General features: G+C 43.7%; 1 protein-coding gene across 2 annotated transcripts in view; it reads right to left on the bottom strand.

The window, feature by feature from the left end:
* The window catches only part of ERLIN2 (ER lipid raft associated 2), a 307,636-nt gene that overhangs the window by 72,903 nt on the left and 219,812 nt on the right, over positions 1 to 14,921 (bottom strand). The window lies entirely within an intron of this gene.

Consider the following 14,921-nt stretch of genomic DNA (forward strand, 5'->3'; position numbering starts at 1 on the left):
GCAAGCGTGGATTGAAATGTGTTGGAAGCACCATCTGTCCCCTAAAAAAATGGATACTAGAGCATGTACGAAAAGATGATCATTTTTTTCATGATTTTTTCCAAAACTTTTTCATTATCTGTGTTTGTAGAACTTCAGGTCCCAGAATGCCGCATAATGGCATTATATGATACACTAGATAGAGTGAACATAGAGTAACTATCATCGTCAAAATCAGCCACTATTGAAAGTCACTGCTTTGCAGCATTCTGACTTAAGCTCACATCAAAGACATATTTTTTCTGCACACGTTTAAGTCTAGGTTATGTCTCTTCATGATATGTCCAGAAGACAATTTGTGTTTTGAGTCCTAGTGGTTTTCAAATATTAGGTTATAAGTTTTCAATTGTGAAGCCTCCCATTTAATAGCTTGATGAATACCACTGCAGACATCAGTCAACACATTAATTCTACATCAATATATCAAGTACTTCTTCAAAAGAATTGTTTTTCGGTGTAGGGAAAAACCTAATGACGCCTTAAAAAGCCATTGCCTTTACTCATTAAATCAACAATAGCCCTATTCTGTTTTACGTCAGTCATTCGATTTCAATTTTTGTAATTATTCGGTTATTCACTGCTCTTTTTCAAAGAGAAAAAAGTGACAGGTGCTACAAATAGTCAACCTTTCTCCATTAGCAAACTGTCATAATTACTATCCTTGCATTTGTCTTTTTTGTTAATAGCAGATTTGCCATAATTCCAATTAATACCTATTAATTTTAACAATTTGAAAAACATTAGGGCATCAGCAATGAATCATGTCAAATTACACCAATGGCTGATCAATTCATAACTAAACATTTCCTTACAAACAATAACTACCATTGCACACTTTATTATTTTGTTTTTTCGTTTTAAGATGATAATTACAAGTACATCAGCATCATCCCAGTAGATTCCTTTATTTTTACCTTGTTGTGAACATAAAGTCAGGGAAATGTTCACGAAAATTGAAATGCCGACGTTATTTTGGTCGTTAGTATGGTACTTTAAGCTACCGTTAGGGAACCTTGAAGTGCCAAGGAGGGCAAAGGAAAAAGGAAAAGAGGGACCAGGAAGGAGGAGAAGACAGGCAATGATCGAGAGATCTTGTAGATGGACATGTGGTCCCTAAACAGAATAAGTGTTCTGTGGACGCCTATCGGATGCAGGGCAGAGGACCCTACAAGTGGCACTTCTGGATTCCCGAGGCAACAGAAAAGACAGATGTGCAGGATGTAATTTTTTTTTTTTTTCATAGCTGAGCAGCTGTAGGATCATGTAAGAGCATAACTTCGCAATAAAATAAAATACAACATAGTATCCTATGTAATTCTGATTAGCCTTTCCAAAGTGAATACACACATGCAATACCTGAAAAGATTCACTAATGACTATCGGATCCGTTTAGAGTGAAATTATACTTTTTAGATGCCAAGAACTGCTAATATTTTTACTAAAAATCACTGAGATCATTGCCCAAGGTCTTCACACACTATTAGCATTCGGGTATAGTGTGATGTACAACTGACAATATATTAAAACCACAGTTGAGTACCGTTAAGCACACTGACGGGTTAAAACCACTAGGTGGCAGCATAGCTTCACTTTAAACTGCATTTAAACAAATGAGAAATGGCATGAAACGCATCCATTTTCTTCCAAGCTTAATTCCACAGAGCTATTCAGACGAAATCACAGTAAAATCACTGTATATTTGAATGAAACACAAAACGCTTTACTTTCTACCACTTATTTTCCCCATTTTTCAAATTATGGATTCTAAACTGTTTTGTGTTGAGTTATCTGGATTTGTATGGCGCATCTTATCACCTGTGAGAGTATCCATGCAGTGCAGTGAAGTAGGAGCGTTGGGACGGCTGGGCTCCTAGTTGAACAACCAGGTCTCTTCGGAAGCTGAGGAGTGGTGTGGCAATTCTGAAGAGTTCAGAAGGTTTCTGCAGTTTTTTGTGGTGATGAGGGTGACGGCGTGCTTTCCTGTCTTACTTCTGCCGTCCGGACGAGGGAGAGAGAGAGGTGGAGCGTAGTTGTCTGGAAGGTGGTAGAGTTGGAGTCAGTCGTTGAGATAAGCTGGTCTTGTGTTGTGAAGGGCTTTGTAGACATAGATGAGCAGCTTGAATTTGCAGCATTTCGGAATGGGTAGCCAGTGTAGATCAGTGAGGTGAGGAGTAATGTGTTGTGCTTCTGGGGACATCTAGGATAACTCTGGCGGTAGTGTTTTGGATGTTCTGGACTTTTTGGGTAAGATGGTTGGAGATGCAAGTCTGCTGGTGAGGTGTGCCTGGGCGATCGTGTGCCTTGTGTACGTGGGGAGCCTTTTGAAAATCTTGTATGTGCATGGTTGCATTAAGCTCCATTATTGTGTTTCTGCATATTGCTACACCTCAACTCAAAGATCATACCTGTTCTCTTAAAGTCATACCTTGCAAAATAGCAATACCCTAGCTCATCTATTAATCCCACCAAATATCTGGATGAACTCCTATACCTCTGGCTAATGGTCAGACTTAAATCCTACAAATGTAGTCTACCACCAATTCAAAAGGAGAAAAATGCAAGGTATGATTCCCTTTGAGCATATGAATAATCCCAAAAACAACCAACAACCACTGAATTATTCCCTATGTTAACGCAAATGTCTTAATTAGAAATTATTAATGAATGTTTATGAATTTTGCATAATGAATTCCATAGAAAATGAATAACGTAGAAAAATAATGTGCAAGTTTGAAATTGTGACCGAGGAATGGCCAGCAATATTCACAAAATGTACTAAATGAGTAATTAACATATGAAATTATTAAAAATGTATTTGATTAATGTAGTAATATATCATATTGAGAGTTATAACTTAAGTTTTTCATTAATTGTAGGCCTTAACTTAGCGAGTGTCTTGGCCTAATCTTGCAAGGCCTCATGCAGAAGTTGTATTTAACGTTCAGCATTTTCCATTGAACAAAATGAACGAACCGTGAACTGCTCATTGTTTTAGTAAAATGCTTAGTCGAGGCTTTCTATGAGAACCAATGGACAGGAGATGAAGCTACTAGAATTGTATCATTTTTATATATAACATGCATAAGATGTACTTTCCCAGGACGCGAGCAATGAAGACACTGACCAGAGAAGAAGATGCAACATTTTTGATACCTGACGAGCTGGATGATGAGAACATCCTAAGGCTGGCCAATCAACAACATGTGAGCTGTGAAATATTAGAATTCATAGATTTGGTACATAGACATTATTGGATAGAGTCACAGCGTATGATTAATTGACCAATTGGAAATTGGGGATAGTCTGGGTGACTGATATAACAAAGTGATAGAGGGAAGAGAAGAGTGATGTTAGGGGAGAGGTTTGCGAGTTTAGACCTTACTTCGAAATTGTGATGCGATATTGGGCAGGGGTAACTCGAGATTAGGTCATTGGGCTCATACTCTATGACTGAGGGCCTGATGTGATACTGATCGACTGATGACCTGAGGACGAAAATGGACTGTTGCTGATTTATACAGTGGATAGGTAGATATGACAATGTGACTGAATGTATTATTGTGCCTTTCCTTTCTAGGTACCAACTGCGCTGTTTATTATTCTTTAGCTAGATGTTTTCTAAATTATTGTTCCTAAATTGTTTTGCATGAAGTCCCACATGCTGATGCTAATTTGGGTTAGATGAAGGTTCCTTACATGACGATTGACAGATTACAGAGACAAAGTGATTGACGGAGGGTTTTGCTAAACTTAGGGGCATATTTATACTCTGTTTGCACCGAATTAGTGTAATTTTTTTTTACTCTAATTCGGTGCAAAACTAACTCCATATTTATACTTTGGTGCTAGATCCCTCTAGCACCAAATTTATGGAGTTAGTCATTTTTTGAAAGTGGAGACCTACTTTGCCTTAATGAGATGCAAGGTAGGCGTTCCCGTGCAAAAAATGACTCTATGGCCTTAACGCCATATTTAGGGGCATATTTATACTCTGCGGCATATTTATACTCTGTTTGCACCGAATTAGTGTCATTTTTTTTAACTCTAATTCGGTGCAAAACTAACTCCATATTTATACTTTGGTGCTAGACCCATCTAGCACCAAGGCCCTGATTTAAACTTTTTTTGCACTGCATTAACGTCATTTTATGACACAAAAGTGGCGCAAACTTACAAAATATTGGCCCTTATTTATACTTTTTGCTGCAAAACTGCACTAACTCAGTTTTGCACCAAAAAGTTTAGCACCGGCTTGCACCATTTCTGTGCACCAGCCGGGCACCATATTTATGGAATGGTGCAAGCCGGTGCAAAGGGTAGGCTAGAGTTTAAAAAAATGACTTTAGTCGGGTGGGGCTGGCAGTATGGAAGAAGAGGGTTTAGCACCAAAAAATGGCTTTAGGCAGGTTAGAGTAAAAAAAAAATGACTCTAACCAGATTAGCGTCATTTTATGGTGCTAAACTTACCATGCCACATGACTCCTGCCTTAGAAAAGGCAGGAGTCATGTCCACCACCCCAGTGGCCAGCACAGAGGACAGGGTTCCCCTGGGCATGGCCATTGCACCCAGTGCCATGTATGGGGGCCCATTTCAGGGCCCCCTATGGCACTTTCAAAAATAAAATGCACTTACCTGTACTTACCTGGGATGGGGTCCCCCATCCTCGCAGTCCCTCTAGTGTGGGTGGGGGTGCCCCTAGGGCCTAGGGAGGGCACCTCTGGGCTTATTCCATGGTGTTCCACCATGGAAATAGGGCCACAGGTCCCCTAACACCTGCCCTGACCCAGGTCTTAAAAAATGGGGCAAAGCAAACTTTGCCCCATTTTTTGACCCCTCCTCCCTCCCTTGCACCATTTTTACATGGGAGTATAAATATGGTGTTAAGGCCATAGAGTCATTTTTTTGCACGGGAACGCCTACCTTGCATCTCATTAAGGCAAGGTAGGTTTCCACTTCCAAAAAATGACTTTAACTCCATAAATTTGGTGCTATACGGGTCTAGCACCAAAGTATAAATATGGAGTTAGTTTTGCACTGAATTAGAGTTAAAAAAAATGACACTAATTCAGTGCAAACAGAGTATAAATATGCCCCTTAGCATCAAAAAATGATGTTAATCTGGTCAGAATCATTTATTTTGACTCAAAACTGCCTAACGTCATTTTTTTTTAAGCTAGCCTACCCTTTGCACCGGCTTGCACCATTCCATAAATATGGTGCCCAGCTGGTGCTAAAAAATGGTGCAAAACTTTTTGGGGCAAAACTGCCTTAGTGCAGTTTTGCACCAAAAAGTATAAATAAGGCCCTTAATGTCTAGAACTGAATTATTACCTTTGATTCTCTTATTGACTTGTGCAAATGCTTTAGGATGTATTCTGATGAAAGCCTTGATTAGATTATGTTCCTGACATCTAACTAATTAATGCCGTTATTATTGAAATTGAATTGAGTTTTGACTTGATCTCATGACTTAGTATTGTAACGAAAGGGAAATAAAATTACTAAAACGTATATTGAGGTGTGGTTATTCATGGCTCAAAAGTCATGGTGTGATGTTATTGCTATTATTGATTAATGTTTTATCGAATGGTTATTGAATTTTGTGCATCGATTACTGGGTTCATTGGTCACATCATGGCTAGGATACTCCATGCAAATTAAAAGGTTCATCGACCTATACACGTCACCTCGTAAGTTTACTTATTAAGGACCGACGCGCTAACACCTATCCCTGGGTTCCAGGGCAGAATGCTACCCAACGTGAAGTTCAACACCTTGTCAGGATTAGTAAGCCATATATAAATGGAACTGAAATTAAGAGTTGTGCAAGGGGGCCATGTCTACACAAGATGGCCGTCTGGACATGTAATTAAGAGGCTCCGGCTCCCCGCTTGATAATCCTGCATTTATCCTGGTATCCGAGGTGAGCCAAGTCGTAACCGCATTAGATAGCCCTGCTGAACTCACCTGCCTGGATAAATGCGCAATGTGGAGAACAGCTGCCCCATGATCACGGACTATGCAGTGGGCGCCAGTTGCGGCCTGTGAGGTGTGTGATCACCAGGCTGAGAAGCCCCAGCTGCCAACTGCTGAGGAGGATGGACAAACATGCTGCGGGTGTCCAGGGCCCCAGGAGGGAGACAACCCTCCTGCAACTAGCCCACCCCAGCGGCCCGGGAGACAGGGCGGCCTGAGTGCCGAGAGCAGCCTTATGCATATGCAAGGCCTGCAGGCTGGTGGGAGCCTCCTACACTATTCATCAGCGGTGATGCCGGAACCTGGTTGGGAGGCGAGCGGGGACCCAGATTCCCTAGATGGCCATTGCAGGCCCCGCAGAGCTCCGACTGCATCCCTGCACTATTCCATGTGTCGGCAGTCCTAATAGATTGTCCGGCCTGGGCTGCTGGAGGCCCTGGAGTGAGAAGTGACCTAGATGAGGCTGATGGGAGCAGTTTTGGCTTGTCAGAGGAGGCTAGTAGTGGCTCACACTACACTTGCTTGTTGGTGGCCTCCTAGTAGCAGTGATTCTGTCCTGAGGGAGATAGCACCAGAGTAGCGGCTGCCGGAGCACCGGTTGTGGTGCTTGCGGAGAGGAGAGAAAGCAGCCCTGATCGACTAGTGTAGTCCCTGTCCTCACCCCCGCTTGAATCGCCCGCTGCTGGTAGGTACTTCTCAGGGGTTACAGGTGCAGGGATGTACCATGGGGTAGCTGATCACAGGCTATCTATATTGGAGGCGAGTTAGCTGGCCCAACATTATCCTGAGGTCACCAGTGGAGGACCAGGGGGACCCTTATATTGGAAACAAGACTAGTGTTTGCCTCATGGGGCCTCCATGCTGTGCGTACTGGGTCTGACAGTGCTCTGTTAATGAGCCAGAAGGTGTGACTTGGTGTGTGCTCTCCCCTGCAGTAGAGGAGTGGCGGGGCAGGATGCTGCTAGGGGGTACTGGTGGCTTTGAGATTGCTCAACTGTCATGTGACCGGCACTTTGCATGTTGGTGGCAACAAGATTAGGTGCCAAACGTGAGCATTAGACCTGTGCGGCAAGGTACCAGAGAATCCCTGACAATTGGATGGCCGGTTGGGAGTTGAGTGCTGTATTGTTCATCCTTCCAAGATGGGGAAGGGCAGGCCCCAGAGACAACAAAAGAGGAATTCTATTGTGCAATATACTACATCTTGTCAGGCCACCCATAGACTCACTCGTTCAGATCACCCATTTATGCTGGAGCCCTCGCTAGAGGAACTCTTGTGCTGCACTCTTTGTGGAAAATACGGGAAGGGGGGTTTCAAGAGTGGTTCTGGAGGGGCAGTTTGCAGGGGTGTCTATAGAGGTTAACCGGTTGTGGATGGACCGCTGCAAAGTAGCGGACAAAGTAGAGAATGCTGAAACCAACATTACTAGCCTTCAAACTGAAGTGAAGCACCATAAAGACACGTCACCTACTTGCAAGCTGTCTCCAAAACCTTGGAAACAGAGTTCATGATGCTGATGGGGGCTCGCAGAGCAAAAATCTATGCCTGTTGGGCTTTCCTGAACAAGTGGAGGGTCAATGTGCTGAGGGCTTCCTGGACAACTGGGTGAGACAAGTGTGTACTGAATACTTTTCGTTATTGAAAGGGCTCATAAGGCTTTGGTGGTGGTTCCCAAGCCATGCGCTGCTTCAAGGGAGTTTATTGCTAGAATTTTGAATTATAGGGCAGAGACGTGATGCTGAGAGCAGCTACAGTTTGAAAATTGCAATACAGGAATATATCCCGACTACACACTGAAGTAGGAAAAGTTCAAGTCTCTTTGTGAGGTTAAAAAGAAATCGAGTAACTTGAACCTCAGGTACATGACATTATTTTCAGACAAACTTTGTGTCATTGCATCAGAGTAGGTATCACTTCTTCAAACGCCCGGAGGATGTTTGGTCCTGGCTGGATGTTGGGTGCTCGCTCTGGTCTCTTTTATACCAGAAGTGACTGTGGAAGGAGTGCGCATGCTCGACAACCGGGTGGTTCGAGGTCCCCAACGGGAAGTACTGGTCATACTGTGGTCTGCGACAATTATATGATGGCAGATACTGAATCTACTACACAGCAGATACCAGAGATGCTGGTAAGCGGGGCTGTGCAGGGTCCTGGGAGTACAGTTCCAAGACAGTGACAATGTGCAGGACACCATTCCACCTTTAAGGGTTCACAGTGGACCATAGATTCCTTCTCTCCTTTTTGTCTGAGTGTGGGGGTGGGACATTCCCATTGAATGAATTCTAGAAGTGGGGTAGAGGATGCTGTAAGACCAGTTGCCCCTAATGGGAGGATGCACCGAGGTGATGGTGCTCACTGGTTTCATATGTTAAGCTTGGGAAGTAGGGGCACTTTATCTCTCAGACTAGTTATTTACCCTCCTGTCTTTCATTTTCTGATGGGGGCGTTGTCTTATGAAAGGTGAGGGGGGTTGCAATTGTGAGAAGGCTTACTGCCTTGCAGTCAGATTAGGTCTTTTGGTGTGCAATTGACTTGTATGTTAGTGTGAGGGGGGGGATGTGATTCCTGGAGTAAAGCGGGATGGAAGGAAGGTAGCTTGGGTTGGGGGTAGTTTTGTGTTTTTGTAGGCTGGGGTTGTGATGCTGAGCATCAGGATGCATTGATTAATTTGGACATGTATGCGCGGTTGGCTTGTACTTACATGTCCAGGGTGGGGAGTGGGAGGGGGCGGATATGCTGGACCAGGATTCTGTTGGGGCCTGTGTTGAAGTTATTGCCACTATGTCACTGGAGGGATGCCGGGGTTTCTCCAGAAGGTGTTAACTTTCAATGTGTGTTGCAGGGACATTTAAGCTTCTTATATGGAATGTGAGGGTAAAAAGTTACTTATAAAAAGCAATACAAGATGCACTCCTTCCTTAAGAGACTCAAAGTAGATGTTGCATTTTTGCAGGACACACACCTTTCAGATGGGTAGGTGGCTAAGTTAGGCAAAATGTTGAGGGGACCGGTATACCATGCTAATTATTCCACCTTCTTCCAGGGGGTACTCCTTTGGATAGCTCCATGGCTTTCATTCACCCTGAAGTACATGGAGGAGGGCGTGGAATGATGGTATATGTTGATTCAGGGCAGACTACTAGGGAATACCCATGGACCTAATATAGATAACAAGGCTTTCTACTGAAGGTGTGGACACTGTTAGAACATATTTAGAGCAGGTATATTAAGACCCTGACTCGTCTTTGTGGGCATTGTCAAAACCTTTCTAGCATCATTGCTGCTACTGCAACCGAGAGATCTGGATGTTCAGGACTTAGATGTGGCCCTCACTCTGGAGAAGGTTGTGCTGCCTTATAGCAAATCCTGGGGGTCTAAAACACCGGAATTGCCATGGATTACCTCTGGATTTTTACCAGCCCTTCTCGTTGGTCCTTACCCAGTGTCTTTTAGAAATATACTTACACAGTGGAAGCAGTACCTTTCCCCTGCCTATGAGAGAGGGTTGCATTACAATGCTGCCAAAGCAGAAAGGAGACCCATTGGATCCCTTAGCTTATACGTCACTCACTATGATTAATACAGACACTAAGATATTCTGTAAGGTTCTTGCTCTCGTACTGCATCTGGTCATCACTTGCCTAATACATGAGGACCAATGTGGATTTATACCCGGCCACAGTATCTACATCAATTTGCAGATTTGATGCATGTATTACATGAGTTGAAGGATCATGATAAGGAACTGGCATTGGTGTCTATAGACCTAGCTAAAGCGTTTGATACAGTTAAATGGAATTACCTCCTGCAGGGGGGGCTGGAAGCTATGGTTTAGGAAGAGCTAAGACCCTTGTCCTTTGAAAAAAACAGAAAGTATTAGGAATAGCAACCACAGTCTACTTCTGGCACAGGAACCCTCTCTATTGCACCCTTGGCCAAGAGAGCAGTAACTTCCTCGCGGAGAAGAGACAAAGGATCCTGTGTCATTCGATCATAGGATCGTGGAAAGGTTGGAAGGGTAGTTTTCAAGGGGACGGAGTAGCCCCTGTGGACTATCAGCAAAACCCACCTGTCTGAAGTGGTGAAATGCCAGAGGAGCAGGTGTTGGCATATCTGGCTACCAACCGGCACATGGTGGAGGAGATTCAGACTAGGAAGGTTTAGAGGCTGATGTAGAGGGGGGGTGGCCCACTGGTCACCTGATCCATGAGATCGGTAGATCCAGCGCCCTCGGCCACGCAGAGGCTGGGCAGCATGCGCGGCACAGTGGCTGTCCGGGAACTGACGCAGTTGAAGGCCCTTTCTGTAGCCACGAAAGGAACAAAAGGTAGACTGGTGGGTGGTGCACTGATGGAGGTGTCACCACGAGGCCCAAAGACCTAGCCCAGCCGCAGCCAGAGAATCCTTGAAGCACGTGAGCGCTGAGTCTGCCTTGTCTCCAAAGAGACTGATACCATCAAAGGGCACGTCCATCAAGGAAGCTTGGATATCCCCTGAAAAGCCAGACATCTTCAGCCAGGTGTCATGCCTCAGGGGCACTGTCCATGAAACCACTCTGCCTAGGGAGTCGGTCGTGTCCAGTCCACAATGGATTGTAAACTTTGCTACATCTCTCTCATCGGCAACGGCCTGAGAGAGTACAGCCAGGGCCTCCTTCAGGACCTGTGACAGCACTTACACAATTGTATCTAACAGCCCAAAAGGCATGCAGTGTTCAGGGATCATAATGCAAGACTAGCAGAAGAGAACATCTTCCCAAGTGAGTCCAACCTTTTGGATTCAATATCTAGGAGAGCAGAACGTAACACGCCTTGGGAGGTACAATCTTGGGCCACCAGGCTCTCAGGGGTGGGGTGTTGCATCAAGAAACTTAGGTCCCCAGGTGTGGGGCAATGGCAACAGGCAATCATCATGTTCAAAGGAGGCCATGTGCTGGGGTGTGGACCAGGCGCCCAGTGGGACGTCAGTGAGGGCTTCACTGAACAGGAGCAGGGGTTCTGAAGTATAAGCTCCCGACTGGTGGTCGTCAAGACTAATCTCTTGAGAGGTGCTGCAAAGACAGTGGAAGTTCCAGGACCTCAGGCCCCATTCTCACCACCAGCATAAGAGGTTCCCTCCTCTGTAGCCATGGTAGGGGGAGAAAACATGCCAGTAACTGGATAAGTATCCACCCCACTGGCCTCACCAAAGTCCTTGCACTAGTCCATTCCTTCAGGAGGCTGGTATTATAAAGGGTCCAGCGGTCCGGCCCCTTCCATTCATCCCAAAGGCCTAAATCATAGAAAAAGGGCTAAGGATCCGATCTAGGAGGCAAAGTTCCTCTCAGCATCAGAGTTGTAAGACACCCACGTCGGATTCGGGGATTACAATGGGAATGATGCCGCCTGTGGGCACAGACGGCATCAGGAGCGTCTGCGTCGGGACCGGCACTAGTGGAATGTCAGGTTGCTATGACAGACACCGGTCTGGATCCCTGGGTGCCCCTTGGTGCTGAGGCCGAAGCTTTCATAACATTATGTCCAGCTGACTCTTCCTGTCACAGAGCTGTATAGAGATTGCAGTTTGCTTAAAAGCCAACAATGACCATATCCAGCAATTGTACTTTGGTGTACACTGTTTTCCCAAAGTAATGACCATGCATAACATGATAAAGAAAAATGTAATCAACAGAAATTTGGAGTGAATGAAAGATATTTTTTTTCAAATGTATCCAAGGATCTATGTTAAGCGATGGATTTAATTTATACTATGCTGAATTTGGGATTACCAATTGTGCCAGTAGAGGAAGTTGGTTCAAAAATTATTTTTGTGAACACTTACTTACAAAATAGGAATCTAGAAACAAAATGGAGCAATTCAGTAGATAATAAAATGTTCTGCCATCCTGTGTTACCTCATTATTCCTGATAAAAACTGGACGACAAGTTAGGTGAAGTCTGATCTATTTCTAAGGAAAGGACTAAGAAACATGACTGTGGAAAGCTCAAGAAAAAAGCTTGGAATTAGGTAGATTTTTGGGATGTGGGTAGCGGAGATATTTGGGTCTGGGACAGATCACTGCTAACTCAACATTCCAGAAAACTAGACACTTTAGTGAGTTGAAGGTGGTGTGGCTTACTTGGATCCACAATAGCTTTCTATCCAGAATGGCTTGCAAATGTCTACCTGTTTAAAGAAAAACCTGAATTTTTCTCACACATCCATTACTGAAAGATCCGGAATTTGTAGGAATAGCAAAAGTCCAACCATCCTGTACTTCTATCACTTCTACTGATAAACAGAGTATCTCACATGTGAATGTGAGCCCATGGCAAGAGTCACTTCATTGTGTGAATTCAATGTTGTATCAATGTGCTCTTCCCGTGACTAATGCTTAGCATATTTTTGTCCAGTGCGATAGGTCCATCAACAAATGCAGGATACATTTTTATAAAGAGAAACAAAAGAATGTTTATGGTAGGACTCTTGTTGTTTACAGGAAGCTCTGGGGTCTTCTTTCACTGAGAGGTGAAACATTGTGATTTATTCTCATATTTTGACATATTCAAAGGGTCTTGGGAAAAAAGAAAAATGCTTGGAATCACTAATGTCACAGCACCCTGGATTCTCAAAGTCCCCAGTTTTCTGAAATGTCTGCAGTATTCAGGTCTGGGTACCTCCTGTACTCAAGGAAACCTTCCAACACCAGCCAGTCACTCCCCATGAAAGCTTCACCATAAAAACACCATGGTGCCTTATGGCTCACACCCATTAAAAAGCATGTCTGTTAGCCCCACACTCAGGAGACTAGAAGAACAAAGAAGGGGGTCAAGTCTCAGCAACAATATGTTTCCGAGAGACTTGCAAAACTTACGATGATTTGGGGGAAAACTGCTGAAAATCTGACAAATGTCACATTCAATGAGCTCTGCACTAGCCAATCAGAATGAAGGAGGTCTGGAAACCAGGAGTAAAACCTTTTGGTTGCACAGATGTTGAAAATATACAGTTATAAGTTTCAATGTGGCACAAGGATGACCGCTGCAATCACCGTAGGAACATGTTACATCTGTTCGTGGCATTAGTCGCTGCAGATTCACATGCTGTGCACATCCCGCCATCTAGTGTTGGGCTCGAAGTGTTACAAGTTGTTTTTCTTCAAAGAAGTCTTTTCGAGTCACGAGATCGAGGGACTCCTCCCATTTCGGCTCCATTGCGCATGGGCGTCGGCTCCATCTTAGATTGTTTTCCCCGCAGAGGGTGAGGTAGGAGTTGTGTATGCTAGTAATAGTGCCCATGCAATGGAGTGAATACGTATGTACATAATGTAGTTTAAAGTAATATATTTACAAATTTATAAATGTTCAAGATCAACTTCTAAACGGCTACAGGCTCCCGGGGAGGCGGGTGGGCGCATGTGAATCTGCAGCGACTAATGCCACGAACAGATGTACACTGGGTAAGTGACATTTTCCGTTCGATGGCATGTGTAGCTGCAGATACACATGCTGTGCATAGACTAGTAAGCAGTTATCTCCCCAAAAGCGGTGGTTCAGCCTAGAAGTTTAAGTTGTTTGAAACAATGTTCGTAGTACTGCTTGACCTACTGTGGCTTGTTGTGCCGTTAGCACATCTACACAGTAGTGTTTGGTAAATGTATGAGGCATAGACCATGTAGCTGCCTTACATATTTCGATCATTGGAATATTTCCTAGAAAGGCCATGGTAGCACCTTTCTTTCTAGTTGAGTGTGTCTTTGGTGTAATAGGCAGTTCTCTTTTTGCTTTAAGAGAACAGGTTTAAATGCACTTAACTATCCATCTAGCAATGCCTTGTTTAGAAATTGGATTTCCTGTATGAGGTTTTTGGAAAGCAATAAATAATGGTTTTGTTTTTCGAATTAGCTTTGTTCTGTCAATGTAGGACATTAACACTCTTTTGATGTCTAATGTATGTAGTGCTCTTTCAGCTACAGAATCTGGCTGTGGAAAGAACACTGGTAGTTCTACTGTTTGGTTCAAGTGGAACGGTTATTTGACTTTTGGTAAGAATTTAGGATTGGTTCGTAAGACTACTTTATGCCTGTGTATCTGAATAAATGGTTCTTGTATGGTAAATGCTTGTATCTCACTTACTCTTCTTAGAGATGTGATAGCAATTAGGAATGCAACCTTCCATGTTAAGTATTGCATTTCACATGAGTGCATAGGTTCGAAGGGTGGACCCATGAGGCGAGTTAAGACAATGTTGAGGTTCCACGAAGGAACTGGTGGTGTTCTTGGTGGTATAATTCTTTTTAGGCCTTCCATAAATGCTTTAATGACTGGTATCCTAAATAATGAAGTTGAGTGTGTAATTTGCAGATAAGCTGAAATTGCGGTAAGATGTATCTTAATGGATGAAAAAGCTAGCTTTGACTTTTGCCAATGTAGTAAGTAGCTTACAATGTCTTTAGCAGATGCGTGTAATGGCTGGATTTGATTATCGTTGCAATAATAAACGAATCTTTTCCACTTATTTGCATAGCAATGTCTAGTGGTTGGTTTCCTAGCTTATTTTATGACCTCCATACATTCCTGTGTAAGGTCTAAGTGTCCGAATTCTAAGATTTCAGGAGCCAAATTGCTAGATTTAGCGATGCTGGATTTGGGTGTCTGATCTGTTGTTTGTGTTGAGTTAACAGATCTGGTTTGTTTGGTAGTTTGACATGAGGCACTACGGAGAGGTTTAGTAGTGTTGTGTACCAAGGTTGTCTTGCCCAAGTTGGTGCTATTAGTAGGAGTTTGAGTTTGTTTTGACTCAATTTGTTTACTATATATGGAAGGAGTGGGAGAGGGGGAAAAGCGTATGCGAATATCCCTGACCAACTCATCCATAACGCATTGCCCTGAGACTGATCTTGTGGGTATCTGGATGCGAAGTTTT

Source organism: Pleurodeles waltl, chromosome 11 (assembly GCF_031143425.1).
Source record: "Pleurodeles waltl isolate 20211129_DDA chromosome 11, aPleWal1.hap1.20221129, whole genome shotgun sequence".
In the NCBI taxonomy this organism is placed as follows: domain Eukaryota; kingdom Metazoa; phylum Chordata; class Amphibia; order Caudata; family Salamandridae; genus Pleurodeles; species Pleurodeles waltl.